Raw genomic sequence first — 20402 nt, 5'->3', positions numbered from 1 at the left:
ACATTCCCGCATGTACCGATTCGTTGGGGGTTCCGGGGGGGGGGTGCATGTGTGGTGTAGCAGTAGTAGGTAGGGGCCTCCAAAAAATGTCTCGGGGGGTCCATGATGTTCTTAAGTCAGTCACCTCGTTGAGCAATTTGCCTGTTGTGGCGTTGTATTTGTATATGTATAGAAATACATTTGGAAGTAGGTACTAACCTCCAAGTATTCAAGTTGTCTTGAATACGTACATTTAATAATTTTATTTTTATTCTCTGTTTAGTCAATAGAGGACGCTAGCTTTACTAACGAAAAGTAAAAACCTTAAAATATACTGTGATCATTATAATTGAATATAATTTTCATTTCATTTTTGATGTCTGATTTCTTCTAGAAGCTTTATTAATATTGATCCTTCATCAGTTTTAATATACAAACTATGCTAACGTTATAAAATTGCAATTCAATTGTTTGTGATGGAGTCGTTCATATCTGCTTCCCACTGTACCGCTAAAATTGCTGAAAAGTTTGCTAATAGCGGGAATAAGACGGCTACTGCAATAATTTGTAAAATGTAATACACCAAAAAAAGTATATGTGTCACAAAGAGTTCGACATACAGTTTATAAGTTATAACGTAATCGTAACTCTTGATTTCAAAAATTCAAATAAACCTCGTTGAAAATACGAAAAAAACGAGACATTTTATAAAAAAAGTTGAGGTGGTCTAAATTACCGGAACGCTCCGTCAAAATACGGGTCATATGGTAATCCTATACCTGCATGTTCTTGGCCCGTGGGCTGAAAAGGTTGTGCACCCGCTGATGTAGAGTTTTCAAATTAGCCAAAATCACTGAAGACTTACAAGATGGAGGAGGAGAACAACAACAACAGCGTGTACCCAATTCAGAAAGTCTCGACCGATTCCGAACACCTTCTTTGTTATCTCAACACGCACATTCAATCCGTGGCAATTTATAATAACGATCACGCTTTTCTCCTCGTTTACCGAAAACGAGAGAGACACTACGAGCCGCCTCATTTCATTCAATCAACATCCTCTAATACGGCACGAGGGCTCGTTTATACGGCTTCCCATTCCGTCGGAAATATTATACATAGAGATGAACTTAAATATATATCGAGATAAACACCTTTCTCTTCTCTTCATTATGCATTCATGGGTTTCGTCGCATATTATTCAATTATATCAGAAAGACGAGGTGATTTTCATGCTTTTGTAATGGGATGGCATCTGGGAAGACCAAATGTGATATGGGATGAGGGGGGGGGGGAGGATTTTGAGAGGAGGGAAAACACCCATTTTCCGTTAAAATCTAGGAAAACTTCACGGAACTGGGAATGGGGATATCATTCGCGACCGGAATAATTTCAGAATTACAACGTTTCCAATATTATGCAGGGTGTCACATAAATTCGTGAATAGTTCAAAGATTCATAAAAATTGTAAGAATTGAAACATCTGAATGCGTTTTGCAAAAAATATTATTTACAAGAAAGATTTTTTTGATACGAAAAAAGCTTAAAATTTGACAACAGAGTCCCTTGTCCCTCTCCGTCTCTTGATCCTCAATCTCCTCTGCGCCCGAAACGTTCGTAAACCTTCAGCCAGGCGATTCGTGGCAAGAGTGAAACAACTTCATCAATATCTAACAATGTCAACATCCCAGTGAAAACCTTACGTAAGCGACAGTAAGACGAAAACTTAAAAATCAGCTGTTAATTGTACACTCTGAATTTTATAGGGATTCTGATTTGCATATTTCCAGTGATTTTTTTTTTGTGCAGCGTCCTCTATGGAATAAAATTTGAACTAAAGTGTTTGCTATCCAAAAAAAAAAAAAATCTTCCTTTCGTAAGAATAACTTTTTTGCAAATCGCATTGAAATATATCAATTGCTTCCATTTTTATTAATTTTTAAACTATTTACGAATTTGTGGGACACAATTCGTATAGTATTCACACCCGTAGTATTCAATTGTGGTGAGCTTTTCCAACGAAAAGTGAGGATTTAGATGTAAGATCCCAAATTAGTGGGTCTAATGGTCTGTGGGCCACATGTGGCTCTCGAAGCTTTCTGGACTGACCTGCCGGCGAAAAGGCGTACATATAGTTACAGAATTTATAGAAACGCTGAAGAAGAAAACATTAGTGGATAAAATATATTGCGAAATTGTTGAAAGAAAAGTAATTTCCAAATTACTTTTAGTAAACATTGCAGAACGCGCACGGCAATGAAAGAAATAATTTCAGAATTATAAATAAGTGATTAGTGTGTGTGTGGAGGAAATGATTTCATAATTATTGAGAGAAATGATCAGGTATTTATTGAAAGAAATGATTTGGTATATTTAGAGAAATAATTTGGTAGTTATAGAAAAATGATTTGATAATTATTGACAGAAATTATTTCAGAATTGTTGGGAAAATTATTTCGCAATTCATGAAAATTCATAACTGGTGGAAAGTTTTGAACAATTATTTGAAAAAATGTTTTTTTTTTCAGAATTAATGAAAAATATTTCTAGAATTAATGAAAGAAGTATTTTCAGAATTGATGAAAATTATTATTTAATGGAAAAAATAAATTCTCAGAATTATAAAATGAAAATTCATTGAAATTTCTCAGAATCATCCATTTACCCTGGAACGATCGTGTGATCCCTTGGGTGTAATCTTTAGAATGTGATATGTGTTTTGTATCTGTGTTAACTGTGATGTGTTTAATAAATTTCAATTCATATTTTATCTCTGAATAAGTAAAACTCCATCGTATAGGTTCCAAATAAATTCTTCCCATAAAGCCGGGTTTTCCTAGGAGCAGGTTTCCACATGCGCGTGTAGCGTGAAAACGCTGATTGGTCGAAAAAAACCTGAATTTCAGGTTTTTAACCAATCAGCATTTTCACGCTAAATCGATAATCGAGTAATTATGATCCACACTCCAACTGTCAATATACATCAACCGCTATACACATGATGTTTTTATTGAATAAAATATTTAGAATTAATAGAAATATGTTACACATACGTTAAGGCAAATACATTTTGGAGCAGGTATTGTCTTTTACGCATTCAATTTATCTTCAATATTACATTAAATTATTTTATTTTTGTTCTCTGTGAAGCCAATAGAGGACGCTAACTTTTCTGATGAAAACTTTATTGATATCGATCCTTCATCAGCTTTCAATATTCAAACTATACTAGCGGTGTAAAATGGCAATTCAATTGTTCCTCGCATAATCGGATATTGTGTGCTGATATGCGATTAAGAAGGGCCGACAGTATCTCAGTGAGCATTGCAGTTGAAAACATGGGATATATATATTTTTTTTAAGCTCAGGGGGCAACAACACAGGGCAACAACCTTTTAATTGGAAGTCAGAGGACGGGGGACCGTACAAAAATGTAGATTTCTTTTGCGACACATTGCGTTTCCACTCTCAAACTGTTGTAGGATAATTCTTGAAAGCATTTTGGGCATTTTCAATATTGAAATCATACCTGTACGACGAACGGTGAATGAGATAAAATCCGCATTAGCACTATGGGGCACCCTGTGTATTTATATTTTCCTTCCGGGTCGCAATAAAATAAAGACTTACATCTCAAGAACCGCCGGGCTCTTTGCGGGAAATGTCCGTACCCGGAGCCGTAATTTCGCGTTTCATTTCGCATTTATCGTTCCCAGATTTGCAGTAAAAGTCACTTTTTTTTCGGCATCTTTATTTTATTTTATTTTCCACGCCAGTTTCGAGGAACGTTTTTGACTTTTTTTTCCGACTCCCGCCGTCGCAGTCGTAAATGTCAGATTTTATTACATATCGTGCAAATTCGAAAACAAAGAGATCGTTCGAAGCCCCCGTTCCCTTTTCTTTTTTAGGTTTGACATTACTTTCCATGAATTCTAGACTGTGTAATATAAGTTATATATATATATATGGGATCATGTTGAGGTTCAAAAAAAAAACCAGACCCAGAAGCAAGCCGTAACGACCAATAAATCAAATAATTCGGAGCGATTCGTTGTTAGGGGTCGTCGTTGTCGTGGAAAAACGGGCCATTTAAATTAACGAATGTCTCCACCTCGTAGTATGAATGTCGATAAATATTTTAAAATGCGAGAGAAAGGCACCATTTTTTTCTCCCCGAATGTGAATATTTATGACATCACTAGAAATAATTCTAAAGTTAATGCAAAATAAATGAAAATTAATGATGGAAATAATTTTAGAATTACAATTTAATCTTTTTAAATGAAATAATTTGTAGATTAGTGAAACATTTCATTAATTTTTGGGGCCCTGGGCTCAGGCCCCGTTGGTCCTCTTGTTGAGACTCCATGAGCTGGTTTCACTCATTTCGGAAACTAAATATTTTGTTAATCAGAAAATTATTTAATAAGAATTTTCTTTTGAATTAAAAATACACCAATGGATCGTGAAATTGATCGTGTTGTTGATTTTGGTCAAATGGCTAAAGGAAGTTAAGAATCCTTGATCTAATCCCTAGCAAATCCTTCCTGTCTAAGTTCAAAATTTATCCATAAATGTCCAAAAATTACAGGCTCCTCCATGTTAAATGAATACTCTCCTCGCTACGAGTGACCGGGCCATGTGCGGCCCTCCAAAGGGTTCCAACCAGCCCGGGAAAGTTTTCCGGTAGAAAAGTATCAATATACACATGATGGATGCCTAGGCTGACCATATTTCCTTCATAACAATACAGGATATCACCAAAAAAATTGTAAGTAAGCCATTTATAAGTAAATGTAATTTTGAAAATCGTAGTGATTTATAGCCAAAAAAATGTCGAAGTTGTCATTTACACCGAGAGATTTATTATCAAAGGCAAGTAGAGTTGTCAACTACCGCCGAAACAATTGCAAAGGCAATTACAGTTACAGCCGAAACAATTGCAAAGGCAATTACAGTTACAGCCGAAACAATTGCAAAGGCAATTACAGTTACAGCCGAAAAAATTGTCGAAGGCAAGTATTTTTAGATTCCAAATATCTCTAAAATTACTAAAAAAATTTCCAATCGTGGGAAAATGAATGTCACTATAAGTCAAAATGTTCACCAAACAAACGTATATGTTTAGTAAATATAATACATTAGAATATAATTCTATATGACTAAAGAAGAATAATTAGAAAAATTCACTAAATATAGGTACTATATATAATACTAATGACTAAATATAAGTAGCAAAAATAATCTTATTTAAATTTTTTGAAATTAACAATCAGGCCTCACTGAAAATAAAAGAAAAAAACGGGACATTTTATTCGAAGGTTCGGATGGTCAAAATTACAGGAATTTGCTCACGAAATACGGGTCATATGGTCACCCTAAGTCTCTGGCCCGGGGACTAAAAAGGTTGTGCACTCTCCTGAATGATGAAAATAATAAACTATAACAGAGAAGTATCACATTACCGAAAGATGAATAAAGAGAAGACGCAACCTGCTGAATAATTCGAGCTGTTCAAACAATGTCTGACAAATTTCTCACAATACATCATCTATCCGGTTCGGCTTGATAATTTATTTATGATGTAATTTCTAAGAATAACCTCGCTCTCTCATACGCTAGGAATAAATTATCAAGTACTCCATCATATCACACGGAATAATAATAAATAAAAAAAAATATATATATATATGTATGACGTGTCTTTTCTCTCTGGGAGATATTTTCACTACCGCTTAGCAACGTTTCGTGGAAATGGCATTACATATGGAAGAGCCCACGGGTTTTCTCTAACAAAAGGAGTTGGAAAAATAAAAAATTAGGTACGCCACTGGCAATACATGTGTGTATTCTGTTGGCCACGCGGGAAAAAAGAAATTGAAATTACTATTGGAAGAAGATAGTGTTGGAACTTTTTCTTTCATGTTCAGAACATGTTGCATGACCGAAAATAAAAAAATAATGTTCGTTAATTTTTCAGGAGCTCATGCTCTGGTTGGATTAACAAACAAAACTATTTATTCATGTCTGAGCCACTCTCTCAAACAGCAGCTCGTCCTTTATTCAGTAAAAACCCTATACGAAGCATTTCTTTTCCAACTTTAAGATATTTTTTTCCCCCATATGATTCAAAATTTTCTTGGTTGAGAATACAGGGTGTCCAATAAATTTATAAATAGGTTAGAAATTCATGTATATTTCAATCCTGCCCGTCATTTCAACTTTTTTCCGGGGGGGGGGGCGGAGACAAAGAACATACGCTAAATATATATGCAGTAGAGCGGTGGTTCTCAATTTTTTTAAGCTTTGAACCACATTTTCTTCTCGTGGGCCCCCTCGTCTTGCCTAGGGCCACCATACCCTCATGAAGGAGCGGAACACTTTCTACTTACTGAATTTAGTTTATAATCGACAAAAAATTTAAAGATAAGATCAATCAAAGTCGGGGGGGGGGGTCTTTTCTTAAGGGACAAATTATATGGGAATAGTAGGTCTGTGTGAAATGCTGGACGATCCAACGAACCTACACAATAAACCGCCCCTATGGGTCTGCCTGTACTTTACCGTGGGCTGGAGTTCAGTGAACTTCCTTCTTTTGGGGGTTCTATGCATGGCCGTCTCACTATCATGGTTCCCCGGGCAAAATTATATTCTGGGGCACCCCTTTACGTAATCGAAACAGCTTACATATTTACACTCAAAAATTATAGTAACATATGGGACCAAGAAGGGCCTCCATGAGCACTTGGGGTGCTCATGGAGGCCCTGCTCATGGACAGCAGCTCCTGCTTCATGGGCAGCTCTGCTTGGATTCTGAATGTTTAGTCACACTTTTTTCCCGCAACATATTTCACTTGAAAACTTGATTTCTTCATATCTCCCTGTGGGCTCACTTCACCACTTGTCATGACTCCCCCTTCCACCTGATTTTCACTCGTGGCCCCCTTAGAATATCCCAGGACCGCAAGGGGGGCCATACGGCCCTCAGGTTGAGAAACACCGCAATAAAGCATGTGGGTTTTCCGATAACTGGTTTTTCGGTCAACTGATCATTCACAGGGGAAAAAAATTGTACCAGTGCCATAAGAGCAATATGAAACAGTGATATTTAACACAAAACTGTATATATTTGGTATCATATGTCTTACAAATCACACAGAGAACTGACTAGAATAGTTTGACAAGTTCAAAATCGCCATTAAAGTAGGCCTACAGTTTAGAGGAAAGAAGTCCAAAATTTTCTTTTGCTTCACTAAAAGCACTGGCGGCCGCTAGCGGAACTTCTACAGAGCGCGCAAATTTTAATTTTCCGACTGGAACGCTTTCGGTTGATCGGTATTCGGATAACCGATGCCTAACTGTATAATACATATACATATATTTTTTTTAATCACAACGCTCCTCTGACCCCTCGCTCTAAATGACAGGCCAGATTTCAATGCGGTTTGCGTAAAAAGTTATTCTCCGAGAAGGCGAATAACTTTATACGCAACTTTATACAATAACTTTAGGGAAATTTAATAACTTTAAGGGGAAGTTTCTTCAGTTTAAAAAAAAAAAATTAGTGCATATTTTGTCCACAGAGGACGATCCATGATTGCCAATTATTACAAACGTGTAAATCAGAATCGGTTTACAGAAATTTCGCCTTCGACGTTTCATCCCGGACATTTCGCTTCCTCTGATAGTGTGAGTGACGAAGTGAATAGGTGAGTGTCCATACGAGTGATCAAGTAGGAGCATGAGTGACCAAGTGAGCGAGCATACATGACCACTCTCATGTTGATATGGTCACTCACTTGATCACTCATACGGCCATTCGCTTGATCAGTCATATGATCACTTACTAAATTATTCATACGGTTACTATCCCACTCACACAGCCACTCACTTAATCATTCATATAGTCATTTATTCATCCATACAGTCACAGTTATACTCACATTCAGGGCCGTCTTAAGAGCATCATGTGCCCCCGGGCCAAGTGATTTTTCTGAGGCCCTACCTCGCAAATTCTCGAAAAATTCAACTACTTCTTGTTTTTCCGAGGCCTCTCTTCTCTTGAGACCCCGGGACGTGCCCGGGTAGGCCCATGCGTTAAGACAGCACTGCTCACGCTCACTTACTCACTCATACGACCATTTACTTATTCAATCATATTTTCAGTCACCATTGGCGTACCCAGCGAGGATCAGAGGGGGGGGGGCAGCTGCCCCCTCCCAGAAGAGAAATTAAAGTGTAGTAATTGGTACACAGTACAGACGTATCAATTTAGTATCGGTGAGTTGGCCCCCCCCCCCTGTAATTCAGATCCTGTGTACGCACCTGTCAGTCGCCCAATCACCTGGTCGGTCACACAATCGCTCACTCGGTCATTCCTACGGTCAATGCAGGCGAAATTTCCGGATCCCATCAGATTCCTAGGAAAATGTACTATTAACAGCTCATTTCTTAATTTTCTTCACTGGCGCTTACGTGAGGGTTTTCATTGTGATGTTGACGTTGGTGGAGTTGTTTTACCTCAGCTACGAATCGTCGGCTGAAGCTTTACGAATGTTTCGGGTATGGAAGAGATTGCAGACAAAGATTTTTGCAGTGCTCTCTATCGACAAGAATTTGTACTATTTTTTTTTCTGTACTCAAAAAAAAAAAATCCTCCGACGTGCTTTCTTCGTAAACCACATTTGAATTTACTCATTTCTCTGATTGAGAATTGAACACTGAACGACCGGACACACCCTACTTCACATCTCTCAGAGAGGTATCGAAGTGTTCCCGAAGGATGGATGCGTCCGGAAATGTTATTAAACAACAAGTAACATAGAGCCGCTTCCGACAACGGTGAATTGATTAGTGACTTCGACAATCATCCGCATATAACGATATGATGTACTTCGAAACACTCCCGGGCAATCGGACCCAATAACAATGATTAATCTAGAAATCTCGCATACAACACCCGGCGCTGGGAGCGCGACCTGTGTTAAACGGTAATCTAGGATGATGATATTCCACTCGAGATTACATGGTACATAGTCAGTTCAGGTTCTTGCACCGCAGCTTATGTTGTTGCGGAGACTGGACATCCAGCCGCCATAGTGTTCGTCCTCGTTTAGATGCAATGTCTGGATTCCTCTATTCACGATTGAGAATACAGGGTGTTGCATAAATTCGTAAGTATAGTAGACTCTCGACTATCTGGCTCGTGACTATCCGGCCTAGTTATGAAAAAAAATATTTCTGCGTAATAAAATGAGAAATAATTTACGTTGCCAATGCGTTGCAAGCGGACATCTGCTACAATACCTCTATATGTGCCGTGTGCAAGTTGAAACGTGCTAAGAGTGCCCTTAGGTCTACCTTTCACATTTATTCAATCCATGGGCGGAGATACGGGGGGGGGGGGCGTCAAAAGTGAAGTTGACTGATCTAATGTATATATACATATATGAATTGACATCACATCATCATCGTGCCCCCCCCCCCCCAGGAATAATACCCGTGTCCCCCCCCCAGACTTCCAAGTCTATCTCCGCCTATGGTTCAATCATTTTTATCAGTGAACAATAAAACAAGTTCAATTAATATTTTCAAGCACTAAGCCCCTACGAAACGATGAACCTCTCCGATAATTGTACGAAGTATAGATGACACTGGATGCAAAGCGAAGATAATTTCGGAAAGAAAAGTCTCATTCCTCTGTGAGAAATAGAAACGACCAAACTCTCACTATCTGGGGGAGTGCTCTACCATTAAGCTACAGAGGACCGAAATTTTCTAACAGTAGAACAATATGTCCCTTGGACTGAACTGACTGCGCAACAAACAGCCTCCTAACTCAACAGCTCGTAAGGGGCCGTTCAAGTATTACTTCCGGAAATCTGTCACAGTTTCCGACTCCCCTCCCGTCAGCGAAACTCTTCCCCCCCCCTCCCCCCTTGTCACCAAAATTTTGCCATCTCTACTCCCTACATCCTAACACATATTGATGGGATCAAAGACGTTCGTGGGGGGGGGGGTGTTCATGGCTGCCCCTCCCCTTCATCATTTTTTTTTTAAATTAAAATTTCGGAAGATAATACCTTTATATGTTATTATAACCCATTTATGCTAATTTCCATGCTATTTGTAGGGTAAGAACTCAAATTTTGTTTAAGAAATTCATTGCGACCCGCCCTATAGGCCATATATGGTAAACGCTTGGCCCGTGGGCCAAATGTGGCCCTGGGGGTTTTCGGATGCAACCTGCTCCCTCAAACCTAATTTTGTAAAAATGAACTAAGCGTCACATTTACAGATCCCTTAGGTGGCCCATGACACAATTCCAGAGCATTTAAGTGACCCGTGGCACATTTAGAGATCCCTTGAGTGACATGTGGCACAGTTTTAGAGCACTTGAGCGGCCCCCCTGTGCAGCTCCACGTCATTCAAGTAACCCCCGCGATACATTTCCAGATTATTTAAGTGAACCACGGCATAATTATGGATCACTTGAGTGATGCGCGGCACACTTCCAGAGCACTTAAGCGGCCCGGACACATTTTCAGATCACATGGATCAGCGAAACATACTAGCCAACAAATCCTGTAATCATTTCTCTCCGTCTACTTTCTGGCATCGAACTTTACTGCACAGGCTGCATTGTAACAATGCTGTCAAGTAAATGGTTTTTGTACTTATTATTGGCCTTTTTGTCAAACTCGAGAGGTCACGCGCTTTGCACTCTGGATTTGTGACTCGCCTGAAATGTGTTATACCCTGTGATGGTGGTCATCATGTGGAACACATACTGCTGTAATAAACGATTTGGAGCCGTTCTGTTCGTTATCTACGTATCTTTTCTTTGACTTCCGTACGTTAGAGCCACCTATCGGCTGTTTTTGAGTTAATTTTTTTTTTTCCTTTCAAAAACATTCCCGTGACCTAGCGACGCTAACCCTGCAAACCGTTTCTTATTCGGTTATCTTTCCGGTTTTTATGAAATTTTGAAGTTTCTACGGAGTTTTTGCCCACCCTGTATTTCTCACATGATATAACGACTTACAAATGCATTTCAGTTCAATTCAACATCCAAACTTAGTTCTGCCCCGCCTCTTCTTTTTTGCAAATAAATGTGAAAAATCCATATTTTCCTTTTGGCAAAATTGTATTCAACTTTGACTTTTCATATTGGGAATCGGCACAAAGGAACTGCATGTAATTAATTATTAATTACATGCAGTTCCTATCTTTCTCGACATGCATCCAGACCCTTAAAAACGGGAGATTCCAAGTCAATACAAACATACCAACAGCGATAAGTCACCAAAACATGATAATTTTCAAATATTTAATACTCAATATAAATATTACATTTAAGATAATTTTTTCATATGGCTTTTGGGATCGAATTCTACATTCCACTAAAATTTCAGAATTATCGAAATTAGTTTCAGAATAAATATAAGAAATAATTAAGCAAATATTTTCAGCATTTCTAAAAGAAATACATTAATTAAAAATGTCTATTTCCCGTATTTGTGAAAGGAAAAATTTTTCGGCGTCGCGAGAAAAAATTCATATTTTATGCAAGAAAATAATATCGGAATTAATGAAAGTTCATATTTTATAAAATAAATAATTTCCGAGTTAATGAAAATTGATAAAAAAATGAAAATATTAAAAAAATTTAGGTATTCATAAAAAATTCGTATCGAATGAAAGAAATAATTTCTAATGAATGTTCTTAATGAAAATTCATATTTCATTAAAGAAATTATTCAATAAAAAAAACGTTTTTAATATAAAAAGAATAATTTCAGAATAAATAAAATTTTGTCGTCGCTTAAAGTATATTAAGTCGCTATAAATTACTACATTAAATCCTTTTGAGAATCCGGACACGATCTTGCAATTTTAAATACAGCAGTATAATAACTTGGTGGCCCGCGGGCTTCAATTTGGCCCGGCGTGCATGGAAGGATGAAGACACCTGCCTTAATCGGAGTGTGCAGACGCAATATCAGGAGTCCAATAACATAAGAGAATTTGTTATTCTTAATTAACAAATTATAATATATTTATTATGATAGTGCATCGTTCTATATGAGATAGCAAAAAAAAATTTTTTTGCGTTCATGTACATACATACACTGGCGTAAGAAATTAAGAGAATTTGCAGACTTGGTCGATTATCTCTAAAACTACTGTACCGATTTTGATGAAATTTGATATGTACATACATTGATACAATACAAAACAAATAATCATTCAATAATTGTAATACATATGCATGATCGCGCGTAACACTCGTTGGAGTCGGAAGGTATGAAACAGCGGTTGCAGAATAAACAAAAAAATGGGTTAATAGATGAGTTAATAGGGGGGTATGGTCCCCTCTTACAGATATACAGGTCTCGCAGCGTGATTTCATACTTGTAATAAGGCAGTTTATCATTTCCTGTGGCAATTGGTCCCACTCGTTCAGCAACGCCGTTTTCATTCCCCGGATGGGGCCTTGCGAGTTGTAATTGCCCTCCCCAGAGCGTCCCAGACATGCTCTATAGGGTTAAGGTCTGGAGATCTGGCTGGCCAATCCATCCGGCGAATATCCTCACTCTGTAGAAAATCGTCGTACAGAAGAGCTCTATGTGGCCTCGCGTTATCGTCCATTAAAATGAACTCAGGGCCAACTGCACCCCTGAAAAGGCGAACATAGGGCTTCAAGGCCTCATCCCTATACCTCACACCAGTCACAGTGCCTCTTTCAAAGACATGGAGAGGTGTGCGGCATCCAACATGATGCCTGCCCAGACCATTAAACCTCCTCCGCCATAATGGTCGATTTCGCGGACATTGGAGGGTAGGTAGCGGGTCCCTGGTTCTCTCCATATGAACGTACGGCGAGGGTCGGTGCTTAGGCTGAACCGGAACTCATCAGTGAAGAGAACGGTCGCCCATTGATCCATAGTCCAATCTCTGTGCACCATGATAAACGGATTCTCCTGTCCGTAGAAGTGAGTGGGACGCAAACAGCAGGTCTTCTTGCAAACAACCCTCTCTCATGAAGTCTTTTGGAAACAGTCACCCTTGATACACGGGTTCCTGTGGCTGCATACAAGTCACGAGAGAGCTGAGAAGCTGCAGCACTCCTGTTACGCCTCGCTATAATCGACAAATGGCGATCTTCTCTGGCCGTCGTGGCTCTTGGACGACCTTGCCCAGGCTTTCTCTCGATGGATCCGGTGTCTTGGAACTGTTTCCATAAGTGACACACGACGGTGGACGTTAAATTGAACTCTACAAATCTGGACTAGAGATTAGCCTGCTTCTAGCCTCCCCACAATTCGCCACCTCATTCCATCATCAAAACGTTGGTGGTTACTCATTTTTACTGTTACAATTTGAAATTAACCGATTGCTGCAAAATAACACCAAAAAATTCGCCGAGGTGTGCTAGCGAACGAAATGCGTCTTAACTTACGCGAGCTTATAAAGCCTGTTTCTCTACTGGCTCCGCCTACACACACGTGCACGCTTACGTATTTGACGTACAAGATTTGAATTTTTGTCTAGAAGCAGTGGTTTTTCATTGAGTTCACTTCTTTTCATGAAATTCGATAAAATATGCAAATTCTCTTCATTTATTTCACCAGTGTATAATAACCATAAAGTGCACATGCATATAAACAAAATGAAATTTATGCTCATTTTTTTAGTATTTTATAAAAATGATTCATTTCTTTCTCTTATGTATCGTGTTATCTTCTTTCTGCGAAAACCAACAGTAATCACTCATCACTGAAGGGTCCCACCTCTGCCTTGATTCCTTAAAAACCCCTTTATTGCAGATGTAAACGATTGCTATGCAGCAAGATCTACGTGAAAACAAAATCACTCGATAAAATTTCCTTATTTGAGGAGACAGAAAAATACTCCTTCTTTTAATTTCGGAAAATTTTTCCTTCTAAGTGGGAGAAACTTGGGCCAGTTTTTTGTCCATAGCCTTCATAATGTTTTCCCATCAGCCCAGGGATGTACGCAGGATCGACTTAGGAGGGGTCACAAAATGTTTGGGAGGGTCAACAGGGATGGTTTTTTTTTCAAAATACACACACACAATCAAATACAAAAAACACAGTGAACGTCAAAACACGGTACAATATAAACAAAAGAAGAAAAATGAACACACATTTTGTGACCTACAGCGATTTTGCAATCCTTCCATCAAGTCTAGATGTGTCACGATGCAACAGCGTTGGTTATTATGGTGCTGTAGAGTTGGTTTATAACATTGCTTTCTCGTTAATCTTATCTGAGTAAATTCAGGCGTATATAGTGAGAGATCACAATATATATATTTATTTTTTACAGTAAATATCTGCATAATTTAATTTTTTTTATAATTGACAGAATGTCTTTTGTGGAATTTGTAATGGTAATTGTATTTTTAATGCTATAGTTCATTATTAGCATTACATTCATTCTTCCAGAGAAAAGTTTTTAGTTATTAACCTTAAAAAAGCATTTAAGTTAACATCACTGCTTACACCTCTGATCAGTCCCCAATTTGATCATTTTTGTCGCACCACGGTCATTTTCCGCACACGAGGGCTAATTAGACCGGGACCTACAATTTATTGCCGAACGGTAGGCTTGTTTTTTATACTCATAATCATTTTTACACACCTAACCTCTCGATAAGTGACTCCTTGCGGTAGCAATTTTTTGCTGCGGTCATGTTGCCGTTTCTGTTGCACCCCTGTGTCAGGAAAGTTTCCACACAAGCACGAACCGGGTATCGAACTCGCGCGGCACCTCCTAGAGATAGAAGGCCTCTGCACTGTTTGCCATAAACGTCATCCAGACTACCTAGCAAGTTTGCCACATTTTGAAACACAGCATCCTATTTCGTTTCCTCTCATTTTGGTGTAGAATCTTCCTGATTGGCTCACAAATACCGCATAGTGATTGGATGTGGGGCATAGAAATCGCCAATTCTGAGCCCGCTCATTTCTTTTCCTCTCAACGATGATACTGGCACGAGCAGGGAATTTTTTTTCCCTGAATATTTCAGAGAGGGAAAATGGACTGCTTATTGACGTCACAAACAGAGTGCGGAGGCCTATCTCTAGGAGGTGCTGACTCGCAACACCTCTAAACATCCTTTGGTACTATATGCGAGTATCTTATCGACCTGGGCTACCGCATCCACAGCCCCAATTGAACGAGTGACGCGCGTAGTGGCAGCAAAACTTATTTGAAACATTAAATGCAACTGTGACATTGACTTAGCCTCATTTTTTGACTAAAGGGTTGCATATAAATATAAAGTCCGCGTTTCTCTTTCAATTACAGAAAAATAGAGAATTCGGTTGCAATTAGAGATAACATTAGTAGTAAAATTGTCATTTCCCTAAGTTTTAAATGACACAAAGAATAAAAATATGATTGCTAGCACCATTCACACGTATAACCTATTTGAAAGACACTCAAAATTAAATACCATGTAACAAAAAAACTAGACGGTTAACCATTTTTTACGGTCAGAACTGGAATCAGCGCCTAAAAAATTACGAACAGCTAAATTCTTCCATGTTAGAAAAACGTTGTAGAATAGTATAACTGTCGATAGAGCGTGTTCAGTGCACGGTATGAAATGTACATGTGTAATACCCCCCAAAAAGCCTAAGGAAAACCATACCTGCACCTGAATAATGTAACAAAATACGTCTGTTTTCTCTCGCGCGCGCATGCAAAAGAAAAATCAAAACCACCATACATATTGTAGATGGGTCTGAATTCAGAGATATATCCGAACAACCAACCAAGAATCGAATATTTTTCATCATTACAACCATCGCGCAGCTGGAAATCGTAACGTAGCAATAATAATAATAATAATACGATTTCTTTTTGGAGAAATATTACGTGTGTGTGCACAATCGCGAACGAAAAATACTTATTGCCAATATATTTCTTTCCTATTCCTAGGAATCGGGCGGAATTATATCGTCGCGCATAAATATACGTGCGTACAACGCGGGGGGAAGACAAGAAATCCCTCTCCATGTTATTCATCGTTATTATTGTTATTTATGTTATTACAACCGCTATGTATTGGTTAGTAGCGAATACCGAGGATATATTCCTCGATACATTAGGATTATATGGATTTATAATTCAGTTCGTGATCGTATATTCAACTAATTATTATTATTATCATCATCATCGGCCGTTGCTGAATTCAGCTGATTTTTGGAGGATTAAAGAGAGTGTATGAGCATAATGACTTCACGAATATACTATGATTGAATTGCGGAATGAATAATTACAAATGCATGCATTTCGCAAGGATGTTATATTTTTTGAAGTACAGTGTGGAAACCTCGTTTATTCGACGATCAAAAGAAACCGAGTCAAAACGTCGTTTAAATGTCGTTATTTATACGCTCAGTTATACTAGGTTCACATTTATACGATGTTTGCTTCAGTCGCAATTGGTTCCTACATTTTAATGTTAAAATAATTCATTTATTATGCGACATTTGACGTTTTCACTTCGACTCTAACTCCGAATCTTTTGGAAAAAAACGTCATTTACATCCATCAATCGCGCACAATTTTTGCATGCGGTGAAAACTCGTTGCTGCAACAGTTGTTCTTGCATATTGCCACCGCAAAAGTCGTAAACTTTAGGCTGATTGTTGACGTCTATGGAAATGGCCAGTGAGCGCGCTGATGGCAATTTAGAGTGGGCACTCAAGTCATTTTGATCATCTTTGTCGCACCACGGTCATTTTCTGCACACGAGGGCTAATTACACCGGGACCTACAATTTATTGCCGATTCCGAACGGCAGCCTTTTCTATACGCAATGACAGGTTGGTGAGCTAAATCCTCGTGTGAGTCTCCCAGCGGTAACAATCTTGTTCTGTGGTCATATTGTCATCATTTCTGCGAACCGGGTATCGCGGAAACTCGCGATACCTCTAAACATGCTTTGGTACTTCAGGCGAGTATCTTATCTTTCAGTGGTTCTTATCTTTGGCGAGTATCTTATCTTTCAGTGGTTCTTATCTTTGGCGAGTATCTTATCTTTCAGTGGTTCTTATCTTTGGCGAGTATCTTATCTTTGGCGAGTATCTTATCTTTCAGTGGTTCTTATCTTTGGCGAGTATCTTATCTTTCAGTGGTTCTTATCTTTGGCGAGTATCTTATCTTTCAGTGGTTCTTATCTTTGGCGAGTATCTTATCTTTCAGTGGTTCTTATCTTTCAGCCAATGGAACTTTTTTTTACCCATTCACTTCGGATTTAGCACCCCTTTAAGCGGTGCCCCATGCGGCCGCAATGAGTCGCATGGCCAAATGCCGCCTCTGTGCTCTATCACAAGGGGAAAAGTGTGGATTTTAGTTCCCTCACCCATGCACCCTCCATAAGGGTGGGGCTCATAGGGCCTGGCGAAATTCTCATGATTTTTTGGCTTTTTCACGCTATACATTAATAGTCGAAGGGTCCGTGACATGCCTGACTAGGAGGGCCCGCAAAAGATCTCAGCCTACGAGCCCCTGCTCTAGGATGGGAGAAGGGGCATGCCCTAACCAAGAATTTGTTCCACAATAGTCACATTAAAACAAAGGAAAAATTCGGCTTCTCTCTTGTCCGGTCCCTGGAGTACCAGAAACACCTTTGAATGCTTTATTTCAATGCATGACTCTTAGCATGAAACTGAACAGTCTGGAGATTTTAGGAACTTATCTTTTCTATCTGCATGTATCAGACAAAGAAAAATGAGCTAACTGAATCACGAATGGATGGGGACACCTACGATCTACGAACTCGACTGGTTTGCGTTAGCACCAGCTTTAGTAGGCTAAATCTGGGTGTTGGTTGTGTAGATTTGTATAAAATAAAGATCTTCAGTATTTGCCATCTTCCTGTAGATTCTCATTTGTCCAATTTTCCAATTTTAACTTTAGTCTTTGGTCAGTTTTTGTCTTTTTTCATAGCGTTCGCCCTTGGTCATTTACAAAACTTATCTTTAAATTATGGGCAGAACCTGGAACGAATCAAACGATTTGTTTATAGAATCCTATAGCAAATCTTGTTTCGTCTTACGAAAATTTCGGCTAACGAACATGTGATTCCGGAACGAATCCTCTTCGTTAGCCGAAGTGTCACTGTATCACGTAAATTTGCTTAAAATTTGACATAAAAATTGCTTTTTCGTAGAAAATAACCGCAGATAGTCCAAAATTCATTGCTGTTTCCACCATTTTGAGACACTTTCTTTGAAAAAATATTATTGAAGTTCACTCCTACACCATTTCATAGAAAAGTGCAAGAAAGATAGTCGGATACCTTGACCGTATATGCACCTCGTACACATTCCCTTGCGGAATTTTTTTTAACGAATAGATAGATGCTGGAATGAGTGTGTGTGAGTTGTATATATTTGGCCATTAAGGTATCATGTTGATGGAGTTAGGCTTATTTCGCGTTATACTTGTGTTGCCATCTGTCTAACAACTTTTGAAGTGAAAATGGTAAATGCTTGGATTTTCATATTATGTAAGTATCATGTTGAGAGTCTACTTGCTCTCTGCGGTGAGACTGTTTTAAACGGGAGACTGACTGGCATTCGCGCTACGAATTCAAAAAAATTTATGAAAAATACTCGTATTATACGGTTAGTAACACCAATATTGACACACTCGTGAGTAACGGCTATTTTCTGCCTCATTGTGTAGGCGTATGTCCAGAAGTACGTCCTAAAGAGACTCTCTCTCTCATCATCAGTCATACTTGAAGCAAGAGTACCAACCACTTCCTGCTCAAAAGATTTTGTCGTCGATTGCGGAACCAAAGTACTTCAGCTATACCAAGTTTCAAAATCTGCCTGTTGTTGCTGTTGATCGTGGGTGTATGAAGAAGGGGGGGGGGGATCTCGAGTCGCAACGTTGTCTCGCGTCGTCCGTCGCATCTGATGTCCTTGTTCCCGTAACACGTATTTTCCCGTCTATTTTTAGGAGCTGGAAGAACAAACAAGGAGCGTGATTTGAGCCTCGAGTTATCCACTTTTGGCAGCCGTTTCTTTTCTCGCGCTCTGAGGTCATCTCTATCGATATAAATTCCCATCATAAAGTTATCTTCTAGCTCATATGGGTGCACAACCTCCGGTTCGCTAAGCTGTTCCGGTAGAAAAGTATCAATATATACCCAACATGATAAATACCCAGACTGACCATATTTCCTTCATAAAAATACGGAATATCGGCAAAAAAAAACTGTCAGTAAGCCAATTACAAGTACCATCGGATATCCCCGCTTAGACGGATAAAATCCTCCAGGCACGCACCAAAATTTCCTCCACAGGAGAGACACAATGTGAAAGTTCACCGCTTAATCGAATAATAAATAAATAATTAATCGCTTCACAGGTCAACTGTTAACACATAGCCAACCATTACACAGAAAATGTTTTTTTAATGAAACGTTTGGAATTAATGGAAAATATATTATTAGATAAAAGATAAAATTTAAGAGTAGGTACTAGAGCCTCCAAGTATTCACGTTGTTTTCAATACGTATATTTAATTATTTTATTTTTGTCCTCTGTTGAGTCAATAGAAGGCGCTAACTTTTCTAATGAAAAGTACAAATGTTAGGTATTTTGTGTGTGTGTGACTTGGATGATAATGCAGTTATTATAAACTATCATTAAAAACAGTAGGCGGATTAAGAGGGAGCAATTTTTCAGCTGTTTTTCGGACCCTTAATATATTTTATAGATTTTAGTTATTTTTTCTTCCCTCCCTACATTATAAACGCCTTTTTAGTGCCTATTTTAGGGATTTTTAGGTTTTTTCGGTTTACGGAAAATTCACCGCCAGGAAAATTCATCATTAGCAATTCATCGATGGAAAGTCGATGAATTGCCGACCAACAACTCACCGATAACAGTTCGTCATGGAGCTACCGGTTCCGTGAGCTTGTGAGCGAGTTACTGAGTCCATGAGTTGAGTGGGTAAGAAGTGAGTTAGAGAGTGTGTGAGCTCGGACTCGGTAGCTCGCTTGCTCACAGACTCAGTAGCTCTCTCGATCACTCGCTCACTCACTATTTCGCTCTCTCACATGCTCACGGACTTGGTAGCTTCGTGTCGAATGGTTGTCGATGAATTGCTGATCGGTGAATTTTTCGTCGATGAATTGCTGGTCGGTGAATTTTCCTGGCGGTGAATTTTTCGTCGATGAACTGCTGGTCGGTGAATTTTCCTGGCGGTGAATTGTTGTCGGTGAATTTTCCGAATACGATTTTTTCATGCCAATTTCGACCATTGTTCGTGCCTAAACTTCCGGGCTCTGCTAATCATGCTTGTGTGAGTGGAAAATAATTATTTTGATGACGTTCAGAACTGTGTCTTGAATGTTCTTTTTTTTCTTT

The 20402-nt window shown here is 38.7% G+C and overlaps 1 protein-coding gene across 3 annotated transcripts in view; it reads left to right on the top strand.

Annotated features, from left to right (window-relative positions):
- Positions 1 to 20402, top strand: part of LOC149064731 (heparan sulfate glucosamine 3-O-sulfotransferase 1-like) — a 147436-nt gene that overhangs the window by 121269 nt on the left and 5765 nt on the right. The gene's annotated exons all lie outside the window — the stretch shown is intronic.

Source organism: Pholcus phalangioides, unplaced genomic scaffold (genome assembly GCF_987345545.1).
Source record: "Pholcus phalangioides strain wild (caught in Gottingen) unplaced genomic scaffold, Ppha-v1.0 ptg000042l_1, whole genome shotgun sequence".
NCBI lineage: Eukaryota > Metazoa > Arthropoda > Arachnida > Araneae > Pholcidae > Pholcus > Pholcus phalangioides.
Note: the sequence above shows the minus strand (reverse complement) of the source record. Positions and strands in the feature narration are given on the sequence as shown.